At 37.6% G+C, this 6,000-nt stretch overlaps 1 pseudogene; it reads left to right on the plus strand.

The window, feature by feature from the left end:
- The window catches only part of LOC138839799 (C-terminal-binding protein 2-like), a 46,598-nt pseudogene extending 41,159 nt beyond the window's left edge, over window positions 1–5,439 (plus strand).
- Window positions 5,440–6,000: the final 561 nt, after the last annotated feature.

Here is a 6,000-nt window from a genome sequence, read left to right on the forward strand (position 1 = left end):
AAGCAGCCTCTTCAGTAATTGGTGCTAGAAAAATTGGTTTAAACACCTGTAGAAAACTAAGTTATTCCTTACATATCACCCTTCACCAGAATCAATTTCAAATGGATCAAAGACCTCGAAGTAAAAGATACCCTGAAAACATTACAGAAAGGAATAGGAAACACTCTAGGGTTCTTGACACAGGCTGAAATTTTCTTAATAAAGACCCAGAAACACAAGAAATAAAACAAAGGTTGGAAATGGGATTGCATGAAACTGCTGAGCTTCCGCAAGGCAAAGTACATAGCTAGCAAGATCAATAGAAAGCCCACAGATTGGGAGATCTTCACTACCCATACAACAGACAAGGGCCTTATATTTAAAATATACTTAGAACTCAAAAAATTAAATCCCCCAACCACAAATCCTCAAAGAAACAACTGCCTGATTTATAAGTGGGCTAAAGATTTCAAGAGAGACTTCTCTTAAGAGGAAATATGAATGGCCAATAACACATGAAAAAACGCGCAACTTCTCAAGCCATAAAAGCAACGCAAATCAAAACAACATTGAGATTCCACCTCACCCCAGATAGAATAGCTATAATCAATAAATCTAATAACAGCAGATGCTGGAAGGGATGTGGCCAAAAGGGATCCCTACTGTACTGTTGGTGGGAGTATGAACTTGTTCAACCACTTTGGGATGCAGTATGGAGGTTCTTCTTGGGATTTTTACTAAAGTGAGAGATTGGCAGATAAAAATTTACTACATTTCCTGAAATTATTTCTTTAATTTAAACCACTTCAACATATAAATTCTTTCCTCAAATAAATCTATTTGGCTCCAAATGTTACATTTGTTATACTGGAACCATGTAACAGAAACTTTCACAGAATTTCCAATTCAGAAAAATTCTTCTTGGATTAATGTACAATATTTAGATGGGCATTTAATGGATGATTGATTGCCTTTTATAGAAGACTCTGCCATAAATAATCTTTACCAGTTTATGAAAGTAATTATATCTGAGGCTTAGAAGAGTTTCTATTCAGTTTACTTGTTCAGTATCTTCACTTGTTTATAGTAGGAGTAGAAATTTGAAGTTTACAGATGAAATATTGTCTCCATTTCTCTAACCCTCTTAACCAGAATATTTTTTTTGTATTGTTAAATAAGGGCAAAACTTATGCTAAACAGAAACATTTTGAAAAGGTTGTTGTAAGAGAAGAAGTTATATCGCAGTGGAGACAATATTCATTATAACTTCTAGTATGACGGTGTCAGGCATAATGTTCTTTTATAGTGAGGTGTAATCAAGACCAGGAAGAGTCCTTCATGTATCACTTGGAACAAATATGGACATTTGGATAATTTTTTTAAATTTTTTATTGTTTTGTTTTGATTTTGGTTGGCTTGAGCTTGGGGCCTTTGCTCTGTCCCTGAGCTCTTTTCAATCAAGTCTAAAGTTTTACCAGTTTAAGCCATAGCTCCACTTCCTATTTCCTGGTTTGTAATTGGACATAAGAGTCTCACATTTTCCTGCTCACATTGACTTTTAACCATGATTTTCAGATCTCAGTCTCCTGCGTAGCTAGGATTGCAGGCATGAACGACCAGTTTGGATAATGTTTTAGTGTGAAACTGATCTATATTCAGGTGGAGTAATCTGTTCATAAAAGCAAATGTTCAAAAGCTTGTTTAGAAGAGAGAAATTTACCCAAAGTTTACCAAATGCTAATAAGCATTTTTATTTGTTACTATTGATCTGTTTGGATAAAGCAATTAAGTTAATAATTTATGAAGGAAATAGTGAAATTTGGAAGGTCTGTGTCTGTCATTACAGATTAAAAAAAGGAATACTCATCTATGAGTATTTCTTATGAGAAAGGGTGGTTCTCTGCATTGTTTAAAATAAGTTTGAGGGAATTATGTAGCCATTTAGAAAGCCAGTAAAACTCAACATTGTTAGCATGAACAGAAGGGTCCTTAAAACTGTGATTTTGTTTTCAAAGTATTGTCAAAGTTGTTCAGATAAGTTAGATAACTTTCTTAAGGTCAAATACATGTCAACAGTAGGTCAAAGCAAAGTTGATATTCCCCCTCTATAATTCTATGAGTGAATGAGATTGTCAAAGGTTTGTAACACATATAGTTTGAGGGTCTACTTCAAGAAAAAAAATGACCTAGAAATATTGGGAACCTCATAGTATCAACCAAAACTAGCATAATTTTTATTGCCACTCCACAGAAAAAACATATTTTAATGATTCCATATGCTTGTATAGAAAATAGCCTCCTTAGAGCATTACTATTCAGAATTAATTTTACATTACTCATGTTTTTAAAGATTCTTTAGACTTAAGACATGTTTGTGGTAGCAGATAAAAATTCAGAATTTTGCTTGTCAAATTAAGTGAAAGATCCATTGAATTCCTTCATCAGTAATAAGCTTTTAATATAGTCAAAATTTTCTTACAAAATAACTAAATGAAAATTATTTTAAATTGAAGACAGATTGTCATGCAATATTTCCTGAAGTTTTATGAGTATTTCAAAATGCCAGTTACCAGCATTTTATAGAAAATGAGTAGAAAATATATCTTCACCTCTTATGTTTTATTGATTCACTCAGATTAAGTGGATTGTTAAAAGATTTAGGCTCTTCGTTACTTTCTTGTACAAACCTATATTTTCCTCAGCAGTTAGTTTATTTTTATTTTTCTTGAATTTTATCTGGGACCACCAGACTTTATTAGGACAAATTGTCTTGCATATAAAAGACATATTCAAAATATTGTTTCATTAAACCTGTAAGAACACACAAATTCTTGTGATTTATATGATGTATTTCTCCCTCACTGTCCATATTCATATTATTATAGAAAATCTGGTCCTGTTCCTATTCCTTCTTGCCACTATGCAAGGTAAGTTAGCCCAGCATGTATTACATATGTTTCTGAAAAACACACCTGTACTGGCATTGTTAGTATCAATTTATCTATGTCTGAAAATGATTACAACTTATAAAAATGGATAATATTTAACTTGGTCTATTTCCAAATCACTTTCCCTTATGGAGATGTCAAATGTATCCATGGTCATTTTGCTGCTTACTTTACAAATGATGGAAAGTAAATATAGCAGTCAAAAACAAAATGGAAAAATGTAAAGAATTTATGAAAACACAATTTGTGTTAATTGTTTAATATTATGTCTGTTCATTTTGTTTTCCCCAGTTTTATAAAATTATGACTATGTGAAAACAATGCTCCAGCTCTTCATTGGTTCATAGACTATCTAATTGATGTACAAAACTCTGAAATCTAAGCTTCATTGGCTTAACAGTAAATTTATTTTTTTATTCTGCATTCTTCCTACCCAGACTGCTTTATTACCATGTCCCATTTAGATAACATGTATTTTACCTTCGGAGTTCAGACTTAAATTTTTCTAGAAAAACAAGTACTTATATTCTAAAACATCAGTCATTGGTTAATGACTATTGTGCCATATGAAAAGAGAAGATATATGGAAGAGTTATTGGGATATCAAATATAGAATATAAAATAAAATAGAATAGTAGCTATTCATGCTATTCATCTATATTGTCTATAATCCTGTACAAATGTTTATATTTTCACCTAACATATATTTTTGTATTAAAATTATACATACTCCTGGAAGAACAATATAAGAATTCAAAGTATGAATTAATTTCATCAGATGGTCGTCTTTTAGTATTACCTTGGAACTTAAAGATCATTTATTTAAGAAAATTATGGAAAAGCCTTTGAAAAACAAGGGTCTGGTTAAAAGTGTAAGACTAAACATTCCATTTCAGAGGATAACATTTTGCCCAAGTAGAGAGTGGGGCTTCATATGTAGACTAAAGTGTTCTTTCATTCAGTTTCAAGGATTAACATTTATCGGCAGCACAATGTTCAGGAAAAACACAATGTGTCATATGGTCAGATTATTTTCAAAAGCTAAGTAATTTTCTTCATGATCACAAAGTACATTTCAACTTACTAAATTTGAACACAGATTGTCATGCTCTTAGTACTCCTGAGAATGTCTTAAAAATGTATTATTTCACTGGTTAAAAATAATCTAAACCATAGAGAAAGTAAATTAAAAATTGTAAATTTCCAATTGTCAAATTATAATATTAACATGTGTATATTAAAGGAACACTCATAAAATCTCTCCCTCTCCTATTCTGAAGGACCTGACCACAGTGCCCTTCTGCGATGCACAGTCCACTCAGGAAATCCACGAGAAGGTGTTAAACGAGGCCGTGGGAGCGATGATGTACCACACAGGGAGGAGCTCAGGGTCATCGTGCGCATCGGCAGCGGCTATGACAACGTGGACATCAAGACTGCTGGCGAGCTTGGCATCGCCGTGTGCAACATCCCATTGGCAGCCGTAGAGGAGACGGCCGACTCCACCATCTGCCACATCCTCAACCTGTACTGGCGGAACACGTGGCTGTACCAGGCGCTGCGGGAAGGCACGCGGGTGCACAGCGTGGAGCAGATCTGCGAGGTGGCCTCAGGAGCAGCCCAGATTTATGGATGGGGAGATGCTGGGCCTCATCGGCTTTGGTTGCACAGGGCAGGCAGTTGCTGTTCGAGCCAAGGCTTTTGGATTCAGCGTCATATTTTATGACCCCTACGTGCAGGACGGGATAGAGCGGTCTCTGGGCATGCAGAGGGTCTACATCCTGCAGGACCTGCTGTATCAGAGTGACTGTGTTTCCCTGCACTGCAATCTCAACGAACATAACCACCACCTCATCAATGACTTTACTATCAAGCAGATGAGGCAGCGGGCGTTCCTGGTGAATGCAGCGCGCGGCGGCCTTGTGGATGAGAAAGCCTTAGCCCAAGCCCTCAAGGAGGGCAGGATAAGAGGCGCTGCCCTCGACGAGCACGAATCGGAGCCCTTCAGCTTTGCCCAGGGTCCACTCAAAGATGCGCCAAATCTCATCTGTACCCCACACACGGCCTGGTACACTGAACATTCCTCACTAGAGATGAGGGAGGCAGCCGCCACGGAGATCCGCCGTGCCATCACAGGTTGCATCCCAGAAAGTTTAAGAAACTGTGTCAACAAGGAATTCTTTGTCACATCAGCTCCTTGGTCAGTAATAGACCAGCAAGCAATTCATCCCGAGCTCAATGGTGCCACATACAGGTACCTGCCGGGCATCGTGGGTATGGCCCCGGGAGGACTTCCTGCAGCAATGGAAGGCATCATCCCCGGAGGCATCCCGATGACTCACAACCTCCCCTCCCCTCCGTGGCACACCCCTCCCAGGCTCCCTCTCCCAACCAGTCCACAAAACACGGGGACAATCGAGAGCATCCCAACGAGCAACAGCAGACAATGCTATACGAGGTAACCACTCAGATAAACTTAGGACCAAGAGACAGTGGCAAATGGATGAACTGAGAAAAGGAGTCTGACGGTCTTTCTAACAGAGCCCTGGACATATGTATCATTGATGTTGCAGTGTTAATGCTACAAGGAGCTAGAAAAGATGTTTGCTCCAGAAGCGCCGAGAGACGAGGACATGACTTATTAACGACCAACTTCTGTTATTGTGTGTTAAGTTTTCATCTGTGCATCCAATCACAAAGAATAAATAGAGCTTTTTCCTTTATCAGTCCCCTGGGCACAGCAGGTCCTGAGCAACTAGCTCTAGAATGTTGCATCAAGAGTTCCAAACATTGAAATAAAAATATTGAGAGGAAACCCCCACCTTGACTCTAGCCCCTTCGGTTTCCAGGGGCTTCTTACCTCTTTTTGCTAATAGGAAGATTGAGTTACTACGAAATGGGGAAAACTGTCTGCCTGTGTCAGACACATCGGCATGCACAGGAACAAAGCCAGTACAGGCTTGTGCACTGAAGTTCTCTCCTCTGAACTGCATACTGAGCGGGCAAGTTGGTTGTAAGTTCAGTAATAACCTCTGATGAAAAAAAGGAAAAAGAAAAAAAAAAGAAAAAGAAA

Source organism: Dipodomys merriami, unplaced genomic scaffold (genome assembly GCF_024711535.1).
Source record: "Dipodomys merriami isolate MVZ:Mamm:240054 unplaced genomic scaffold, mDipMer1.0.p SCAF_3, whole genome shotgun sequence".
Taxonomy (NCBI): Eukaryota; Metazoa; Chordata; class Mammalia; order Rodentia; family Heteromyidae; genus Dipodomys; species Dipodomys merriami.